The following is a 22,999-nucleotide window of genomic DNA, read 5'->3' as shown; positions in this document are numbered from 1 at the left end:
GATCTTTCTTTTGTATTTAGTGCTGTTTCCTGAAAATAAAATGTAGTAGTTACTGAACTATACCAAATTTAGTTCAACACATTTTTTTTTGATATTCTATTCTGAAGTAGGAGTGGAAACCAAAGAATGAAAAGTGTTGCCTCAGTTCAGTAAATGATATTGATATGCAAGAAGTCTATGATACCAAGATATTTGGTTGAGGTAGATACTGAGTGCTATGAGAGCACAGAGGAAGTATTTAAAATTTCCAGGGAATCTTAAGGAAACCTTTTCCTATGTGATCTTTGCATGACTTTTCTGACAATTTCTCACTGTCTCCAGATATATCTAAATAAATCATGAGCTAGATTTTAAAGTAGAGAATCTGAGAAACAAATGTTTACTCCCCTTTCTTCTTTTAATGATTATGTTTTTCAAGAGAGTAGGGGGAATAAGGATATTTACTCTTTTGAATTAACTAACTAAATGTTTTGTTATGTGTGTGCAGAACTTCTTAAAGCCTGTAAAATTTTTAGTAAAATTCGAAGTGGTAAGATTTATGTGAATGATCTGCCAATGGTCCTTGGTACCTTGAAGATTTCTATAAGTGATTCAGAAATGCTACAGGCACTAAAGACTATTGATATCAATGGTAAGTTTTTTTCTTTTCCATATTAATTTAAGCTGGTCATATTGTAAGTTATATGAAAGCTAATCTTTAAAATGTTATAAAACATAATTTTTGTCACATGTTCTAAAACACTTTTGTCTTAAAAACATTATCTGATGATAATGGGTCAATAATTTTTTAATAAAAATTGGGCCTCAGGTACACATAATTTTACTGATTTCCAGATTGGATTATAATGTATTCTCATCATTGGTCTATGGATGGTTTACTTAATCATATTTAGTTGTGCAGTGGTATTCAATAATATAATAAATATCTGATCTGAACACCCAAAATGAAAACTAGGACCTTGATAATAAACTTTCACCTATCCATAAAGTTTATTAAATAACCCATTCTTTTTTCCCCAACCTGATGTAAGCATTTTTTTTGAGTCCTATGCTTATTATTTTCTTTTTACATAGTTTTATTGTTATGGATATATATATTTCTGTAAAATAGATAAGAATTATAACTTTTTTGTTTTTGAAACTTTAGTAAAAAATTTATCATAATGTAGGAATCTTTTGGGGCTTTTTCAGTTATTAGATGACTAAGATTATTCATATGTTTTCATGCTTCTTTTAATTTGTTTAGTCATTTGCATAATATTGTGTGAATATGTCACATTTTATCCATCTACTCTCTCATTGATGAGCATTGAGTTTCTTTCTAAGTTTTTGCTACTGTGAAAAATATTTGCCATGACAGGTTTCCTGATATGTATGTACTAGGGTTATTCTTGGGTATATACTTATAAGTAGAGTTACTAAACTGTAGGTATATAAATTAATGCCATACTGTTGTCCAAAGAAGTTGTACCACTTTACATATTCACTAGTAAGTAATATACCCAAGTAAGGTATCCTGTGGATCCACTTTCTTTTCAATATTTGGTGTGTTTAAACTTTTTTTTTAAAATATTTATTGAGCTGTAGTTGAACACATAGTATTTTTATTTTTTTATGTGGTGCTGAGGATTGAACCCAGTGCCTCACACTTGCAAGGCAAGCACTTTACCACTGAGCTACTGTCCCAGCTCCATGTTTAAACTTTTTAAAAATTGGTTTTCTTAGTATACATGATTTTATTTTGGTACTGGGGATTTAACCCAGGGGCCCTTAACCACTGAAATACATCCCCAACCCTTTATTATTTTTTATTTTGAGACAGGGTCTTGCTGTTACTGAGGGCATCACTAAATGGCTGAGGCTGGCCTTGAACTTGGATCTTCCTGCCTCAACTTCCCAAATCGCTGGGATTATAGGGGTACACCACTGCACCAGTTTAGACATTTACTTTTATTAATTACATGTTATAAAGTGGTACTATGAAATAAGGAAGCATTTCTTAAACAAGGCAAAAAGGTTTGAGTGTAACAGGAGGAGTGGGCTTATAAGAAGAGGTTAATATATTTTATATATTTGACCATATTAACATAAAAAACTTTTGTTTGCCAAAAAACACCTTAAAGTGAAAACATGTTACAAACTTGGAGATATTTGAAATTCACACAAGTGAAAAAGAATTAGTTTTAAGACCATTTAAAAAACCCATACAAATTAGTAGCAAACAATGAGGTAGAAAAATAGGCAAGACATATTTTACATAAAAGTATTTTTCATAAAAGAAAACACATATAGCCAATACTTATATAAAAAGTTTATTCAGTTTGTAATCCCAGCTACTCAAGAGTCTAAGGAAGGATGATCACAAATTTGAGGCAAGCCTTGCCAATTTAGTGAGGCCTTGTCTCAAAATAAAATTTAAAACTGACAAATTTAAATAATGATATATTACACCATCAGTCCTACATTTAAAAATGAAGTCAGAAAACAAGTCAAGTAGTTGATTAAAATTTAGACAGATGTTTCACTAATTTTGAAGGAAAGAAGAGCCCTCTTTCAAGTTGTTACACTGAAGAAATTTGGAGGCAGATAACTTAACAAGCTTCCTAATATTGGAGAAAGTATTTTTATGGTATGGAAATGAGAGCAAATAAGCCTTTTCATTTTCTTTGCAGTTAGAAGCCTGGAGGCAATTGGATGGAAGCACTGAAGTGTTTTTACTTCTGCTCAGATGACATAAATAGAAATGCAGATTTATAATTATTTTTTTCTGGTGTCCATAACATCATTGATCTATAAATCCTGACAAAATTAACCTCATTTATTTAAGGATCTATTTTTGTTCAGAAAGTGAATTTTAAAAACCCTGCTTCTGTGCTTTGGCAGATTCTATGAATCAGAATTTTCATCTCTGATTGTCATTAGAGATGACTTATATGACTTATGCGCCCTCATGACAAAAGCACTGCATAATTTCAACTTCTTTTTCAAACCAAACAACCACAATTTCTTATAAAAATCATCATTTGTACAATTTAGATTTCCTTTCTTTTTTTTCTTTTAAGAAATAGTCATTATTTTTACATGAAAAATGAGATGACTTCTCTGGTTAAGTATTATTTTAATATTGTGCAGTATTTTGTTCATGTATTTTAATGGGAGAGAGGGAAAGAAATGAGGTAAGATAAATCTTTCACAAAAATCTCAACTGGATCCATAACCTCCCAGAAAGGCTTGGAACCACTTTTCTATAGCACAGTGAAATCAGTTCTATCCTTTAAGTATAAAACCCATTATGCTTAATCACTTCTCAGGTAAAATTGGCATGTTATATATACATATATGTATATATATTTTTTTACATCTAATTATAAATATAAACATTAGAGTCTTAAACTGAGAGCATTACAAATCTACAGTCCTAGTTCATAGTATTTCTGTTATTGCTGGAGCACTATTTACTATTTAATTATAACATGTAACTTTTTTTCTGGTAAGTTTTCTTTACATATAGTGTTATTGTTGACTGCTCTTGTGTACAGACAATGGTATTCTAACATCATCAGTTAATCCTTTTACATTTTTAGCTTTTAAAAAATACATTTTTAGCTTGTATTTTTATTTTATGTTTTTAATGAGTTTCCTGATATTGTTTGCTGATGGGATTTTTTCTTCTCTTTCTGAACCATTTTTATAGTTAATGGAATGCTGGATTTTTCAAATTTCCTTAAGGCTGTGAATGGTATTTCTTATGTGACCTCTCAGGATTCAGGTAAAAAGACTATTCTTCAAAAGTATAGAAGAGAATGTTTTGATAGTAACTGATTTTAGGGTGGGGTGGGCATATTAACTTGTTTTTTCAGAATCTCTTACTGGGAAAGTGAGACATGAGTCCTCTCCCGTTCCCACAAAGGCATTAAAAGTCTGGATCATTGCCACAACATCCTTTCTATCTCAGTTATGAGTTAATTTGCTTTAAACACTACTTGTGTCATGCCATTTTCTTGCTCAAGAATTTAAATGCTATTTTGAGAAGGGTCTGTTCAGTTTTTTTGCCCATTAATTGATTGGGTTATTTGTTTGTTTTTGGTGTTAAGTTTCTTGAGTTCTTTGTGTATCTTGGAAATTAATGCCCTATCTGAGGAACAGGTGGCAAGATTGTCTTCCATTCTGTAGGCTCTCTCTTCATGCTCTTGTTTGTTTCTTTTACTGTGAAGGAGCTTTTTAGTTATATATAACTAAAAAAACCAATTTAAAAAAATAATTTAGATGCTCTTCCTATTATATAAATTTTTATGCTGAGCTTCCTCACATCTTTAAAATTTTGCTTGCAGCAAAATTGTTTTTCCACGGAAATTTTCCCGGGTTAATTAGTTTAATTAATCTCCATACATGTCAATTTCATTCTTACTTTTATGTGTGTGTGTGTGTGTGTGTGTGTGTGTGTGTGTGGTGTTTTCTGTTGAAGTTTCATATTTCTTCTCTACTCCTGACAGTATTTCTATTTGCGGTTGAAGTATGAAAAAAGTTGATTGTGACAATTTTTGCCAGTGTTCTCATTGCTTTTAATGGAGGAAGAGTTTTTTTTTGGATTTTTTCCTTTGTTATTTTGTCTAACTTTATCAATAACTACTAGTTGGATGAATACATAATGCTCAGTTTCCCTTCTTGGTTGTGTTTATCCAAAGACTGAGGATCATTTTGCTTATTGTATCCTGAGTTCCAAGAAAATCTAATCTGAGTATAAAGTGATTTTCATTCTGGAGTTAGTTAAGGAAATTTTGTGTGTATGTGTGTGTGTGTGTGTGTGTGTGTGTGTGTGTTTTAATCAAGGTAAATTAAGGGATGTAGTTGTCAGAGGAGTATTTAATTTAGCAGTTGGACACAGCTTTCCATTTAAGTTTTCAGGAAAGCTTTTTAGTGGAAAATTCTTGATTGGTGTGTGCATTTTCTTCTAACCATGTTTATAATTCATTAAATTTTTTTTTGTAGTTGTATATGGACAGCCTGCTTTTATTTTATTTAGTTTTATGTGGTGCTGAGGATTAAACCCAGTGCCTCACATGTGCGAGGAAAGTGCTCTGCCACTGAGCTACAGCCCTAGCATCTCCAATTCATTTTTGATGTTAGAATTGCTAGCATAATAATATTAAATTTCTGAGAAAAAGAAACCTTATAGTAGTGGTTGAACTACTGCTAAACTCTTTGTAATATGATAAAACAGCTGAAAAGAAATTTCGCCTCTCTATCATTCTTCTTTTCTAATAAAATTTTCATTTTTAAGCAATTAACAACTCCTTCAGATTGTGTATTAAATGATTTGCTATTGTGGATTATACCATTGGTAAGAAATTGTCTTAATTAAAATTTTTAAGAGTTAAATAGTATAGTGATTAAAAGCAAGAATTGTGGATTAATATTGTTAGATTAGTATTTTGACTTTTCTGCATACTAGCTGTGAGTTGAAGGGGACTTTTTAAGCCTTAGTTTTCATATCTGTAAAGAGATAAAAGCCTTTTGTGATGATTGAATGAGCTAACTCATAGCTTTTAGTGCAGTTTCTGACACATGATCAATATTCAATAAATACTAGCTATTGTTATTCATATTATATTAATATTTATAATAGCAAAATTAGAATTTATTCTAGAAATTTGACCAGAATTGGAAAATGCCTACTTATACTTATAGGTGACTATTTAGAAAACCTCACGCTTATGTAAGGTTATTTTCCCTATATGGTCACTGACACAAAATCAGTTTTTTATCCAGGGAAAGCTGTTAATTCTCGTGGTACAAAAATTTCTTTGTTTATTGTTTTTCACAGCATTCCAGAAAGCCTTGGAGATTTTTTCTAGGATAAAAGATGGTCGGGTTTCTACTGATGAAGTGGTTGCTGTTTTGAGTAGCATGAATATCTTTGTAAACCCTGACACACTGCAGGAAGTGATCAAATATTCCTATACTGACCGTGAGTTACTTGAATTTTAGATACTAATTTTGTGATTTATCTTTTGTTTCTGTGTTTTCATTCTTGATTCTTAACCTTCTGCCACTGCCACTGCTTACTGGTGTCTATAGTAAAAGATAGTCTTGAAAACTTAAACAAAATGTTTTATTTTTGAGATGTTTGGTAAAAGTCTAAGAGTAAAATGGATTTAAAATTTTTTATAACATCATCTCGCTTTTCAATAGTTATTTCTTATTTTTTTAGAGAGGTAGTTTCTTGTAGTATCAAGAGTATTGGCACTACAAGACCTAAATTTCTTGAATTCTCAATTTTATTATGTAGTTTGGATTAATTGCTATGCTGTTCAATTACTGTTTGCACAATGTAGATTACTTTAAAATATTATAAATATATTTAGCAGATGTTTTATATTAAATACATTTGTCCAAGGGATGTTCTCTAATAAACAGACTAGTGATTGATTAACTGATTTAATTCATTCATTTAATGAGTCAGATAATCGCTAATTTGATATCTATTGTACTTGGACCTGTGCTAGGTGATACAAAGTAGAATAGAACACAGTTCTTGTTCTAAGGGAGCTCACATTCTAGTGTGAAAGAGTCAAGTAATGCTCTGTGACAAGTACTATAATAGAATGTACATAGGCTGCTAATACATATTGGAAGCCCCAGGGAAAAATTATCAGAGGAGATAATGTCTGAGCTAAATCTTGAAGAATTAATAGGGATTAATTGGTTAACAGAAGTGGTAAAGGGTGAGAAAAACATTTTAGATTGAGAGAACAGTTTATATAAATATGACAGAAAAATAATCAGACATGGCATCCTTTTCAATGAGTTTCACTGGTTTTGTATATTAGTGGTGGCTTTGTAGTAGGTGTTTGGCTGCTGATATGTGGTCTGGAGGTAGAACCAGGTGTCATAGAGTTCTGTTAGGTTGTTATTGGGCTCTGGAGGTAACATTAGTAGAGGGATATATTGGAATATGAAAATATGTATAAAATAGAGATTTTAAGTACTAATAAGACATATTATTAAACATTCTTTAGGATATACCCTACCAGGAGCAAGAGAAATCATACATGAAACTGTTGCAACACTTTGCTTTTTGGCTTATGAAATTCTAGTCTGGGTCTCCAGATCTCCTACTTTATTTGCGGAAAAAGGCTGGACAAATGATAATATTTTCATAGGATTATTGTAGGAATTAAATATGAACAAGTATCACAGTGCTTGGCACTGTGAACAAGCTCAAGGAAGGTGAAGCAAAAACCTAAGAGTCATCTTTGACAACTTCATTGCTTTCTCATTCTCAAGCAATCATTATAAAGTTCTCTTATGCATGTATGTGTGTATGTATACATTTTTGTGGTACTGGGGCTATTACCCAGGGACACTCTACCACTGAGCTATAGTCCCAGCCCTTTTTATTTTTTATTTTTAGATAGGGTCTTGCTCAGTTGCCCAGGCTGGCTTTGAATTTGCAGTCCCCTGCCTCAGACTTCGGAGTCACTGGGTTTGATTACAGGCTTGCATCACTGTGCCTGGAAAAGTTCACTTATTTTAAACTCCTAGATATCTATTAAATCATTCTATTTCTCCATTTTGATTCAAGTTACTATAAACTTTTCTTAGGACAATTGCAGTTCATCCTTGCAAATCTACTCATATCCACATTTATCCTTTTTATGCTGCAAATAAAATGATGTTTTCAAAGCACAGATATGACCTTGTTACTCTCCTTGCATAAAATCCAATATTAGCTCTTGGACAAGAGCTGTTTAGGGTGGCTTTAAGGTGATGTATGTATAAGGCCTTGCATGGTCTGACCTTTACCCAGATCTTCAGCTTTACCTCAGACCTATTCTCCCTTGCTTTGTGCCTTTTTAGAACTTCAACTATATACATCAAGCCCCTTCCTTTCATATACCCATTGCATATATTATTTTTTCATCCTTGAACATTTCTATTTTACTTAATTCCTACTTATACTTTAGTCATTTCCTACTTAACACTTTAGATCGGAATTTAACCATCTATTCTTCAAGGATTTTCTTATTCACTTATCTCATGTTATATACTCTCATAGTACTAATTACAGTTGCAAATTATATTTTTAATTTTTTTAACATTTGTATCTTAAATGAAACTAAACACCAAATGGACAGATAACATGTCCACTTTTGCTTAACATTATATTCTCAGTACCTAGAAAAATGCTTTTAGTGCATATTAATTGCTCAACAAATACTTGTTGAATTAATTAATAATTCTGACCTCTTATTCCATCATTTCCAATTAGAAAGAATAGTATGTCCTTCCTTTTGTTATATTTATAAGTTGGCTGCAATTCTCATAAGGAAGGTACTTGTCCTTTAATTATGAAAATCATCTTAATAGTAATGTTTGACTATGGGAACTAAAATCTACTGGGAAACACCTAGACTGAGCAAAAAGGTAAGGTGAAATACTCTACAAATGAAAACAATAGGAATTTAGTATATAGTAGAAGCTTAGTAGTGCAGGAAGATTGATAGAATCTAAAAGTGGGTAGCTGAGTAGGAGTGGTAGAGAGAAGCCATAAAACTTTAGGGCTATAGTATATACTTGCTTATCATGCTCCTTAATTTTAAACTATCAGTAAAAGTTTTAGTCTTGTATTAGTGTTGTTGATAGGGGAATTTAAAGGGAGAAAGACCTGTAGATTCTATTTTGGGTCTCCTTGAGATAGAGAAAGGTTAGTACCTATAGAAGGTGATAATGTGATATCAAGAATCGATGGGAGCATGCCTGTAATCCCAGGGGCTTGGGAGGCTGAGGCAGAAGGAGTGCTAGTTCAAGGCCAGCCTCAGCAATTTAACAAAGTCTTATGCAACTTAGCAAGACTCTGTCTCTAAATAAAATATAAAAAAGGGCTGGGGATGTGGCTCAGCAGTTAAGTGCCACTGGGTTCAATCCCTAGTACAAAGAAGAAGAAGAAGGAAGAGGAAGAGGAGGAGGGAAGGGGAAGGAGGAGGAGGAGGAGGAGGAGGAGGAGGAGGAGGAGGAGGAGGAGGAGGAGGAGGAATCTATGGGAAATGTTATAGCAGCACAAGTCATAATAACCAAATTATGTAATGAGCCTTGGTGTTCATCAATGGATGAATGGATAAAGAAAATGTGGTATATATACACAGTGGAGTTTTCATTCAGCCATAAGGAAGAATGAAATTATGACATTTGCAGGAAAATGGATGGAACTTGATAATAATATGTTAAGTAAATTAAGGCAGACTCAGAAAGCTTAGGATAGGATTTTTTTTTTCCTCACATGGAAGCTAGAGAGGAAAAAGTAAGAGACAGGTGTGTGTGTGTGTGCGTGTGCGTGCGTGTGTGTATCTCATGAAAATTGAAGGGATATCAGTAGAATAGAGGAAAGGAACTGGAAGGGGAAATCATGGGAACCAATATTAGCCAAGTTATATAAGTTGTATTATGTACACATATGAATAGTAACAATGAATCCCACCATAATGTGCAACCACAACACACCAATAAAAATATGGGAAAAGAATTTATGGGAATAGAAAATAAAGCAAAAATCAATTGAAGGAGTATAAGTTACTCAGGTATCTTTAAATTTTGGACAGGTATTGATTTATGTTAGTATATGGTCTGGGGTCTGAGCTGTTTTGGTTTAATATTAAAGGAAATAGTGACTTTTGGATGCTGAAAGATTTGGGTCACCCCTGTAAGATACAGGTGAATTTTTTTTTACCATATGATTTATTTTTATTTTTTTAGTCATACATGACAGCAGAATGTATTTTGACATATAAAACATACATGGAAAGATACAGGTGAATTTTGAAGTAAAGAATAATATAATTGAGTTACCCTTCTAAAAGGGAACAGCATTATAGATACTGTTTTAACACCTTGTTTTTGCATTTGATTTATTGTTGGAGTAATGATGACAGGCAGATAAAATGTTCATTTTTATGAATTTTCTTAATGAAGAGGAAGGAATTGTGCTTTTGGAATTTTCAGAGAAATGCAAGAAGAGGTGGACATGGTGAATTAGGTTATCGAGTGCAAGGCTGCAGTTGCCTGGGAGGCTGAAAAAACCTCTGTCTATAGAGGAGGTAGAAGTAGCACCTGCAAAGTCTCATGAAGTTTGAATTAAAATCATTGCCACTGCACCTTGCCACACTGATGCTTATACTCTGTGTGGAGCTGATCCTGAGGGTGTTTTCCAGTGATCTTGGGACATGAAGGTCTGGAATTGTGGAAATTGTTGGTGAAGGAGTTACTAAGCTAAAAGCAGGTGATACCGTCGTTCCACCTTACATCCTACAGTGTGGAGAAAATTTGTCTAAATCTGAAAACAAACCTTTGCCAGAAGATAGGTGGAGCCTGGCTCTACTTTTGTGGTCTTTGGTCTAGGAGGAGTTGGCTTGGCAGCTATCATGGGCTGTAAAGTTGCTGGTGCCTCATAGATTATTGGTGTGGATATCAATAAAGGTAAAATTTGCAAAGGCCAAAGAATTTGGAGCCTTTAAATGTATTAATCCCCAAGACTTCAGTAAACCCATCCAGGAAGAGCTCATTGAGAATACTGATGGAGGAGTTGGACTATTCCTTTGAGTGTATTGGTAATGTGAAGGTCATGAGAGCAGCACTTGAGGCATGCCACAGTCTGTGGGTCAGCATGGTGGTTGGAGTAGCTGCTTCAGGGGAAGAAATTGCCACTCGTTCATTCCAGCTGGTGACAGGTCGTACATGGAAAGGCACTGTCTTTGGAGGATGGAAGAGTGTAGAAAGTATCCCAAAGTTGGTGTCTGAACATATGTCAAAAAAGATAAAAGTTGATGAATTTGTGACTGGCAGCATGTCCTTGAATCAAATTAATGAAGTTTTTGAACTTATGCATTCAGGGAAGGGCATTTGAACTGTTGTAAAGTTTTAAATTCAAGAGAGCAAAATGTATTCATCCACTCCTAAGTCTTGTGATCTGATGGAAACAGCTGGACAGATATGGAGGTCTTCCAGCTGATAGCCTATTGGACCTTCAGTGACTACGGTAGTGAACAGTGTTAATCTGTGTGATTCATAAGTCTCTGCAATCAAGGACAAGGCTAACACAGTCACAGATCTGTTTTCTGGACTCTCCTTCACATAAGTAATTACAGCTCATGAACAAATATTACAACATAATAAAAGTAATTTCCAAAAAAAGAGAAATAGCAAGAAGAAAATGGAAAATCAGTTGATGGCAGTTCTTGAAGTGTCTTATTTTGGATTCTGAAATAGAGTATTAGTATACCAGTTTTTTTTCCTCTTAGGGAAATTAGTGATCTGGAAATGGAACTGAGTGAAAAGTGTGACTAACACAATTTTTGCTAGCGGAGGTTTGTTGATATTGTGGAGTTATCTGAGGATTACTGAAATGCAGTGTTAATGGTTACTCAGCACCTTCAGAGTAATGTTAACTTGTATATGACCTTAATGATTACAGTCATTTTTTTAATCTCTCATTAGATAGTTGTATTTTCCAGGATGAATTTCTTCCAGAAGTACATATATGAGTAGGAGGCTGATCTGAATTTCCCTTATGAAATAAATGAACTTTATTGATTAACTTAGTCATAAACAGGAATTATTCTTTAAGGTTGTGGTGAGCCAGGTAGGGGCCTAAATGGTCATTTCAGATTCTAGTTTGTTTCTCCCACCAGGGACTATTTAAATAGATAGTATTTTTTTTTGAATAGGTATCTATTATTACACAGAAGCAAGGAGTAAATATTGAGCAAGAGCTAGTGAATCTATAGAAATTGTTGGCTATCACATTCTCATTAGTTGCTGCTTGACAGATAAGGAGTTTTATAAATGGATAGCAGATGAAGATAATATGGTCATCACTATTAATATACATATGATCCAACAGAAGAGTTTTGAGTGGTCAAATTTAAGTGTTTTGAGGGCTAAAGACTTGACTTAAGACTTAACCTAAGAACAAATGGCGGCATCACTCAATTTACAGCAAGGAATTTCCTGGGTAGATGACGGGATATGGTAGAGAACCATAATCAAGAACAGAATGAGGTAAAATACTAAGGAAGTGAGTAACTAGAATGTAGGCGGCAATTCCTGATCAGAAGGTGATTTAACATCAATTTGGTCTAACATTTCTTTGATTGGTTCAAATATATACTTGCTTTGCAGTAATTTGAAGGCCTGTACTTGACATACATGGCTTTATCAATTTTCAGAAAATCAGAGTTAATCAAGCTTATTCAACATTAAACTATATTGTACCTAATTTAATTCTTCTTAGATTCAGAAGTCACTTAAAAACCACTTCTCTCAGTGTGCTCACTAACACATATTATTGAACAGTGGACTAAAGAACAAATTCAGTATTATTATAGGTAATAATACTGAATTATTTTTTTGGGCCTTTTCACCTTGGACGACAAGGGAAACCAATACTTGGGTGAAAAAATTTTTATACTACCTCTGTGCATGATTGGAATGACATTATTTAATCACTGCATCTGAGCTTGTTCTTGGTCATGCATTGCCTGAGAAGAAAAATGGCTTTAGACAGGGGTGGCGGCAAGGATGGGTAGGAAGTTAAAGTACATAGAAGGTGCTAAATATGAGTACATAGAAGGTACTAAATAAATGGTTATTTGCTATTTATTTAGCATGATTTATAGCCTCCAGTGTATTTTATCTGTTTGAAAATAATTTTGAAATGATAGGAATTAGGTACTTTATTAGGCATTGGGGAAACAGAAGTAAAGGACACATTCTCAATTTTTGAAGCGCTCACAATTTAGAAATTAAGACAAAAGAGTAAATAAATACTACCTATAGTAAATGCTCAAAAATGTAAAATGAATAAAATGTTATATAGACTATCTAGAAGAGAAGCTTAAAATTCTACTATTTCAATGAAAACTCTTATTAAGAAGCAAAACTATAATCTTAATTTTATATTTCACTTCACTTATTCATAATTTCAAACATTCAAAACTCATAATAGCTGGTTCTCTGTCCCCAATTCCTATATAGTGAAAACTATATCTGTGTTCAGAAGTAAATACAGTATTTGAACTTATTTATTTCTATTACAGGTAACCAGATGGTGGATATTGGTGATATTGTATTTGCTTTGAATGAACTACAGCAACCGTATGAAGATGTTTGTAAGGGACCTCTTGTTGCTATAGCAAGTTTTGTTGGAAATATAGTGTATTTAAATTAAATCCTAATTTATAAGTTTTACAAAGGATTTTGAGATTTTGTTGAACCCTCTAAATCAGGGAGGATAAAATGTTAGATATAATGTTCTTACATATACCTTGTTAATGTTGATTATGTAATATGACTACCATAATTTTTCTTTTATCTTACACTTAATACATTGCAACGTAAAGTCAAATTTAAAACAAGATTGTAATATTAAATATATGTGCCAGCCATATGCTGGTAATCCTAGTGACGCGGGAAGCTGTGGCAGTAGGATCACAAGTTTGAGACCAGCCTCAGCAACTCAGTGAGGTCTTCTGCTGACCCTGTGTCAAAATAAAAAATAAAAAAGGGATGGAGATATAGTGCAGTGATAAAACACCCTGGGTTCACTCTCTAGTATTTAAAAAAAGGATAATATTTAATTCATAATTTGTAAAGGATTCTGACATCCTGACATTGATCCTTCTATCAGTATTTAATTTTTCTTAATTAAGTATATTGTTTTTGATTTCTTCTTATTGTATAACATATTACTCACTATCTATTCTCTCATTTGTCTAAATTTCATTTGGTTAAAATTACCCTATTCCCATAATTTTAAGACTTATGAAGATTTATGAAGCTTATTACATAAAAAGTAGCTTCTAGCCTCAGTCCTTCCCCAGCTTTTCTGGAGGTGATCATTTTAAATCTTTTATCTGATTTCTAATATTTATATTAATAACATGTTTACTTTGCTACTTACTGATTTTTTTAAATAAAAAATTTGATATGATAATTATATATATTTATGGAAACAGTGTGATGATTTTATATATATATATATATATATATATATATATATATATATATATATATATATAAATAAAACAATCAAGTCAGGTAATTAAGTTTTCAATCTTCCTAACACTTATGATTTCTTTGTTTTGGCAACCTCCAAGAACTTAAACATTATTTTTTAGAATTTTGAGCAGGCATAGTAAACTTCCTACTTAAAAGAATAAGGATTTAGCTCTGTTTCATTTTTCTGTGTCCCCAACATACTCAATTTCCCCATATTTATCCACCCATCTAATATATTTATGTATATATATGTATACATATATGTAAATTTGTTTAATTTTAAATTCAGTATTTATATTAACAAATCTATATAAACACTATTCACACCTGACCCATATAGTATCATATCATTACTTTGTTCTTCTGTGCAACATTTGTTCCTTCTTTAATAGTTGTCATTTATATATTTGGTTGGTTTTTTAAAAGTGTATTTATTATTGACTTGACCCCAAATGTTGCCAGATGAGTTAAAAATCCTCTTCATAATTTTGACTGCACCTGGTTTTCTATCAGTTTTGTGCTCGTGAAGAAATTTTCCTTAGAGTACTCTGAAAGGTGTAGAGACCAACAAATAGCATATTGGAAAACTGAAATGGATTTTTTTTGATCTCTACAGCTTGTATACAACTGTCATCCTGGGGTCTCCTTTACTCACATTTTGGAGACTCTTTTTACTTCTGTATCAGATTCTTTTCTCACATTTGTCTGATAGTTTGTCATGGGATTTTAGATTGGAAATAGTTTTTTCTACGAAGCTTGGATTTTCTGGTTTCCTTTTTTCTTTTTCTTTTTCTTTCTTCTTCCCTCAGTACCCCCACCCCCGACTTTCTTCCTTTCCTCCTTTCATTAGTACTGGAAATTAAACCCAGGGCACTCTACTACTTACCTACATCTCTAGCCCCACCCCCTTTTTTTTGAGACAGGGTCTTGCTAAATTGCTGAGGCTGTCCTTAAACTTGTGATCCTCTTGCCTCAGCTCCTGAGTAGCTGGAATTATAGGCATGGACCACCATACCCAGTGGATTTTCTAGATTTCCATATTGCTGTTGAAATCTTAAATTCATCTAATTCTTGACCCTTCTGTTGTACTTGATTTTTCTCTTTCAAGCTTATGGAATATTTTCTTTTCATTAATTGTACTAAAGTTTTAGTAATGCTGTACCTTGAAATATGTTTCCTTGTAACTATGTGCTGTGTATGTGTTCTTTGATTCTGGAAAAAAAATGTCAATTATTTAATTTTGTCTATTATTTTTTTCTTTTTGGATCTCTTGGTATTTTTATGTTTGACTGCCAGTACCAGTTCTCCATTTCTTTTTTAAGTCATTTTCTTCTTTATTTGGGCTTATTTTCTTTTTTGTTTACATTCCTTGGGATCAGAGGTGGTGCTTACATGCAGAGAAAACAGCATACTCAAAGATTCGAAGTATGAAACAGGCTTAGTCTCAGCGACTCAGGAGGCTGAGGGAGGAGGAATACAAGTACTAGGCCAGCCTCAGCAACTAAGCATGCCTTAAGCAATTTAGTGACTCCCTGACTCAAAATAAAAAATAAAAAAGGGCTGGTAATGTGGCTCAGTGGTAAAGTACCTCTGGGTTAAATCCCCAGTATCAAAAAAGAAAAGAAAAAAGGTTTAGAGTATGATTATGAGATTGTGACCAAGAGCTAGTAGCTCAAGGTGGACAACCCTGCAAAGTAAAACTTATTTTCTCCATTTTTATGGAGTTAGACATCAAAATGAGCATTCTTTATAAAAATCAAACAACAAGTATACAACAGAGCTGGGATTTACACTGTTATCTGTTATTGTGCATGGTCATAAAAAGTGAACATATAATTTATCTTTTATATAAGTTTTTTTTAATATGAAAAGAGGCACTATTAATTTTTATCCCAGACAATAAGTCGAGACTCTTTCTGGTTCTCCATTTTTCTAAAAATATTTTTTAGAAATATAGATGGATGCAATATCTTTATTTTGTTTATTCATTTTTATGTGGTGCTGAGGATCGAACCCAGTGCCTCACATGTGCGAGGCAAGCCCTCTGCCACTGAGCCACAACCTGAGCCCCTGGTTCTCCATTTTTAAAACACTTTTCTTTTTGTTGTTCCTTATTGTTTTCTTTCCTTTAACTTTTTATTCTGCTTTCTGAGAGATTTCTTTAATTTATCTTCTAAAACTTTTTGGTTTATTTAATCCCATTTGTCTATTTTTACTTTTATTGGCTGTCCATTGGGTTCATATCCAAAAAACGAATTGCTCAGACCATTGAAATTGAGCTTTTTTCTTGTTTTCTTCTAGTAGTCTTATAATTTCAGGTCTTGTATTTAAATCATTAATTCATTTGAGTTAATTTTTGTATATGATATAAGCATCTAATTTAATTATTTTTCATGTGAATTAATTTTCATTTATTGAATACATTGTCTCTTCTTCATTGAATGTTCTTGACACATTTATTGAAGATAAATTGACCATAATTGTATGGATTTATTTTGGACTTTTTATTCTGCTCCATTGGTCTATATGTCTGTTTTTATGCCAGTACCATATTGTTTTGATTACTATAGTTTTGTAGTACAGTTTAAATCAGTGTGATGCTTCCAGTTGTATTATTTTTGCTCAAGATTGCTTTGACTAGTCAGGGTTTTTTTAAAAAAATAATTCTATACAAATTTTAAGATCATTTTTTATAGGTCTAGGAAAATGTTATTGGAATTTTGAAAGGATTAGATTGAATTTGTAACTGACTTGGGATAGAATGGACATTTTAACAATATTAATTCTTGAACATGGATATTCTTTCATTTATTTTTGTCTTCTGATATCTCTTTCACCAGGGTTTTGTAGTTTTTAGTGCACAAGTCTTTTACCACCTTAGTTAAATTGATTCCTAAGTAGTTTTTATTTTTGTGGCTATTGTAAATGAGATTGTTTCCCTGATTTGTTAAGATAGTTTGTTGTTAGAGTATAAAAATGCTATTGATTTTCTTTTAAAATTCTTTAAAATTTTATCATGCCTCAATTTACCTTTTTTAAAATTATATTTTATCTTTTGATTAGCATGTAATAATTGTAAATACTGATGGGGTATGGTGTGATATTTAAACATATGCATTCATTGTGCACCAATCAAGATAATTAGCATTTCCCTTTCCTTATCATTTCATGTTTGGAGTCTTTAAGTACCTCTCTGTACATGTAAAATATACATTAGGTTATTGTGAAATGTAGTCATTCCATTGTGCTTGAGAATAACAGAATTCTTTCCTTTTGTGTTCTGATATTCATTATCCAACTTCTCTTAATGCTCTCTTTTCCCTACCCTCCCCAGCTTCTATTAATCACTAGCCTACATTTAGATCAATTGTTTGTCGTTTCCATATATGAGAGAGAACATGCAGTATTTGTTTTTCTGCCTCTGATTTATTTTTACTTAACATAATGTGCTCTAGTTTCATCCATTTTTCTGGAAGTGAGATTCTTCTTTGTTGATAAATAATATTCCATTGTGTAAATGTAACACGTTTCTTTACCCATTCATCCACTGATGGAAACATAGGTTGATTTTAGATTTTACTCATTGTGAAGAATGTCACAATAAACATGTGAATGCAGGTATGCTGATTTCATTTCCTTTACATGTATGCCCAGAAGTGAGGTAGCTGGATCATATGGTAATTCTATTTATTTTTTTTGAGGAACCTCCATACTGTTATCCACAATGGTTGTACTAATTTAAATTCTTACCAACACTGTATCAGAATTTCCTTTTCTTCACATGCTTATCAGCATTTGTCATTTTTTGCCTTTTTGATATTTAATTATTTTTCGTGTAAATATTCAATTGTCTTAACATCTGAGATATAACCGGGGTGAGGTTATATCTCATTGTGGTTTTGATTTTCATTTTTCTAATCACTAATGATATTGACATTTAAAATTTTTTTTGGTTGTTTGTTGATGGGCCTTTATTTTATTTTATTTTATGTATATGTGGTGCTGAGAATTAAATCCAATGCTTCACACAGGCTAGGCAAGCACTCCACCACTGAGTCACAACCCCAGCCTGATATTGAACATTTTTGATACATCTGTTGACCATTTGTTTATAATATGTTGAATTTTATCAAATAGTTTTTGTGTACTTATTAAAATTACCACATAATTTTGTCCTTCATTCTGTTAATGTAATTTATCATATTTGTAGATTTCCATATGTTGAACCATCATTGAATCCCATGGATAAATTCCACTTGATCATTGTGAATTATCCTTTTAATGTACTGTTGAATGTGGTTTGCTAATATTGAGAATTTTTGCATCTATATTCATTAGTGATATTGTCCCTTGAGAAAGATTGTTATTCTTTAAATGTGAAGCCTTGTTCTTGGGCTTTTATTTGATGGGAGACTTTTATTATTGATACAGTGATCATCTTTGTTATTGGTCTGTTTAGATTTTCTGTTTCTTAATGATTTAATTGGTAGGTTGTATGTTTCTAGAATCTATCCATTTCTTATAGGTTATCAAGTTTGTTATAGTATGATTATTCATGGTAATTTTTTATGATCATTTATATCTCTGGTTTTTGATTTTGAGTCCCCTATTTTTCTTTGTCTAGCTAGAGATTTGTTGACTTTTTCTTATCATTTGAAAAACCAACTCTCAGTTTTACTGTTTTCATACAGACTTCATTTTATTTATTTCTATTCTGATCTTTATGATTTTCTTCTTGTAATAACTTTGCGCTTAGTTTTTGCTTGTTTTTCTAGTTCTTTGAGGTGTAACATTTGGTATTTATTTGGGATCTTTCTTCCCTTCCCTTCCCTTCCCTTCCCTCCCTCCCTCCCTCCCTCCCTTCCTTCCTTCCTTCCTTCCTTCCTTCCTTCCTTCCTTCCTTTTCCCATGGCACGTTTAGGTCTTGCTAGCTGGGCATGTATTTTTTGTAAAACTTGAAAACCAGCATCAGCGTACCATGGCTCTGAAATATTGGCTGGAAATAAGACAAAAGAGGGCTGATGAAGTATCAGCACTCCTTTCCCTCTATTATACCTGGTAATGCAATTAGTTAGATTACATTTGTTACATGTTACAATATATCTATCATCTACCCATTTAACTTTCACATTTCCAATAATTAAAGCATAAGGAGATTGAACACAGGCTCATAAGCCATAGCAAGAATCTTCCTTACAGTTCTTGCCAAAAAATTCCAGTAAAGGCTTATCTGTAAAATGTAAAAATTCTGAGGCAGCAATTAAGCACCAAACATCCTTTTGAATACCATCTTCACTGTAGGTCAAAATATTGCTAACAAATCCTGCAGGTGTCATAGCAGAACTTTTTCATAATTGTCTTTTATCAATTTTTGGAGACAATCTAAAATATACCCACTATCTTTAGACACCTTGTGTTGTACTGGAAAGGTATTTACACAATCCATCCATCTAGGAAAGGTGCCAATTTCTATTGCAGAACTGTTAGGATGGACAATGAGGTATTTGTGGAGTTTCTGCAGAAATGACTGGTTTGTTATGAGAAGTCCCATTTTAATAACTGATCTAGTATAAGGTTTTAAGTCAACATTAATAGTACAATTAATCAGTCTAGGTCTCCCAATTGCTGTCTTTTCCTCAAATGATACTCTTATTAGACAGCCATCATGTTTATCGTGGGACCAAAACAAAGGTAATTGGGCACTATAGCCAGAATAATTAAATTCAGTCACATAATTGGGAGAAATATGAGTGTCTGTAAATCCTCCCATCATAAATGAGTCATAAATAAACACTGGGATGGATTCTCCAGTCCACACAGCTGGGTGTACTAGTGGTGGACCTGGAAAATAGGTCCAATAAGTGTCTGCTTGATTCCCTTTTACCTGAAAGCTGAGTAATGCTATTACTATGCAAAAAAACAACATTGGATTCTTATTTCTCCCTAGGAGCTGAATCATTTGTGAAGCCTGTGTTGTCAGCTTCTTCAGGTCTTCCCGGGAGATCAGCTTTTCCGCCGGCTCTTGCTGGGTCATCTTCTTCCTTTTTTGAAATCGCTTCCTTTTGAGGGAAGGGTTCTCTGGGTTGATCTTCAATCGTTTGAATCTTGGTTCTATTTCCTCCATGACTGATTGCACTTTCAGGCACCCACATAGGACAAAAAGCACCTTCTGAGGCTGCTGATGAAGTGCTTGCTTTAAAGCCTTGAAGATGAGTTGGGGCCAATATCCGAGCAGAGGGGGATAATGAATTCCGAAATTGTCCCTTTTTTCCTATGGGGCCTGAGAACGTCCTGACAGAGTTTATTTGCATTTTCGATGGCTAGCTGCTTAACGATAAACTCACAAGCACCCGGATCCCCTATTGATCTTTAGCTGTTTGATACAGGTGGTCCACAAAATCTGCCACAAAATCTGCATATAGCTCCTCCGCACCCTGTTTTATCTTAGTCAAAACTAAACTAAACTGGTTCTGGGAGGCAATTTGTTGCCACGTGCGTTTAGCGCATGCGGTTATCTTATCATAAACTGCAAATTCATAATTCAAGTGTCTTTCCAAGTCCTCAAATTTGCCCGTCAATATTTTGCCTTCGGTTTCTCTCTGCCTGCTCCATACAAAAACCCATCCAATACTATTTCCAGAGGAAATCTCCACTGCTCAAGCAAGATCCAGCGATAGATGCCCAATCCCTTGGCGGGAGCGGCTGACGACAAACCGACTGGAGCAAGCTTTGTACAAATGGCGAATTAGGGCTGTAAACATCACAAGCTTTTTGTAACTCTTTTATAGTTCTAAAAGGAATTACAGCATGTATGTGGACACGCTGATCTTGCACGTTAACCTGTCCAAAAACTGGGAAAAACTAAAACCCGGTAATGTATTCCCCCACCTCCTGCGCTCTTCTGAACCCATGTTGTAATGGTGTAAGGAAAGTCATAGTGAGTTTAGAGTACCTATTAAAATTTCTTCTCCCAACTGGAGGCGGCCCAATCGAATAGCTGGAGCTGGTCCCACTAGACGTAATCTATTAAAATTTCCTGATAATTCCTGGATTTCATTGTCTGATTGGTTTCCTTCTGACTGGGACTCCTCGCCTGTATCCTAATCACCATCTTGATTTCGCTTCCCAAAGCTTCGAAGGGGAATGCTTATCTCTCTAGACACCTCCTCTGGGCTTTCTCTAAGTCTGGGATCTTTCTTTTTTGTTGTAGTCATTTATTGCTATAAGTTTTCCCTCTTAGAGCTATTTTTGCTGCATCCCACAAGTTTTGGCATGTTGTATTTCCATTTTTATTTGCCTCAGGACATTTTGTTTTATTTCATTTTTTCAGTACATTAAACGGAAGCAGTCCACCACTGAACTACATCCTTAGCTTTTGAAATTTTCAAAAAAGAATTTGAGCCAATGTCTTGCTATGTTTCCCAGGCTGGCCTTAAATTTGTGGTCCTCTCCTGCCTCAACCTCCTGATGTGCTGTGATTATAGGTGAATGCCACCATACCCAGCTTATCTTGGGACATTTTAAAAGTTCTCTTTTAATTTCATTTCCTTCATTGAGCCATGAACATGTTGTTGAATTTCCATGTGTATGTAAAGTTTTTGAAATTGCCCATTGTTGATTTCTAGTTTTACACCACTGTGGTCAGAAAAGATACTTTGTATGATCCAGTTTCTTAAATTTGTTAAGACTAGTTTTGTGGCCTGTTCTAGGATCTATCCTGGGGAATGCCCCATGTATAATTGAGAAGAGTGTGCATTCTGCTGCTGTTGGATGGAATATTTTGTATAGATACATTTGGTGTAAATTTTAGTTTAAATCTGAAGTTTCCTTATTGATTTTCTGCCAAGATGGTATGTAAGGATTGTTAATATGTAAGGATTTACTACTGTCATTTTGTTATTTGTTTTCTGGTTGTTAAGTTCTTTGTTCCTCTCTTCCATGGTTATTAAAAAAGTCTAGTGATATGTTTTAATTCCTTACTTTTAATCTTTTTTAAAATTATGTTTTATTTGTAGTTGGACATAATACCTTTATTTTATTTATTTATTTTTATGCCATGCTGAGGATCAAACCCAGGGCTTCGCATATGCTAGGTGAGCACTCTACTGCTGAGCCTCAACCTCTGCCCTACTTTTAATCTTTTGTATAACTTCTATAGGTTTTTGCTTTATAACTACCGTGAGGCTTATGAAATGTTCTTATAATAGGCTATTTTAACCATATAACAACTTTGATCACATAAGCAAATGACTTTATTCCACCCCTCCTCCCACTTAAAATTTTTGATGTTACAATTTATAATTTTTATATTATAGATTCTTTAACAAATTATTTAGCATATGTTATGTCTAATTGTTTCGTTTTTCATCTTCATATTGATGATATAAATGAGTTACCTACCACCATCATAGTGATAGAGAATTGTGAATTTGTGGACTTTAAAAAAATATGTATATTTTTAGTTATAGGTGAACACAATAACTTTATTTTTATGTGGTACTGAGGATTGAACCCAGTGTCTCATGCATGCTAGGTGAGTGCTGCACCACTGAGCCACAACCCCAGCCCCAAATTTGTGCACTTTTATCAGCAAGTTTTATATTTTCTCATGTTTCTGTGTCACTAGTTAGTGTCCATGTCTTTTGACTTGAAGAACTTCTTTTGGTATTTATTATATGATGGGACTGGTTGTGATGAACTCCAAGCTTTGTTTGTCTGAAAAAGTATTATGTATCCTTTATTTCTGAAGGGTAGCTTCACTGAGTATAGAATTCTTGGTTAGCATTTTTTTTCCCTTCAGTACTTTGAATGTATCATCCCACTCTCTCTTGTCCTATAAAGTCTCTGCTAAGAAATCTCATGTTAAGCTTATTGAAACTCCCAGGTATATTATTTGCTTATTTTTTCTTGCTGTTTTCATGATGTGCTTTTATCTTTGGTATTTGGA

General features: G+C 33.3%; 1 long non-coding RNA gene and 1 pseudogene across 2 annotated transcripts in view; one reads left to right on the top strand and one right to left on the bottom strand.

Annotated features, from left to right (window-relative positions):
* Positions 1-22,999, bottom strand: part of LOC308636207 — a 770,476-nt gene that overhangs the window by 532,492 nt on the left and 214,985 nt on the right. The window lies entirely within an intron of this gene.
* Positions 556-10,918, top strand: LOC308635492 (alcohol dehydrogenase class-3-like; annotated as a pseudogene). Its single transcript has 4 exons — positions 556-631; positions 5,825-5,968; positions 9,659-9,711; positions 10,359-10,918. The product of its transcript is annotated as an alcohol dehydrogenase class-3-like (transcript).

Source organism: Spermophilus citellus, assembly GCF_964194105.1.
Source record: "Spermophilus citellus genome assembly, chromosome: 17".
Lineage (NCBI taxonomy): Eukaryota > Metazoa > Chordata > Mammalia > Rodentia > Sciuridae > Spermophilus > Spermophilus citellus.
Note: the sequence above shows the minus strand (reverse complement) of the source record. Positions and strands in the feature narration are given on the sequence as shown.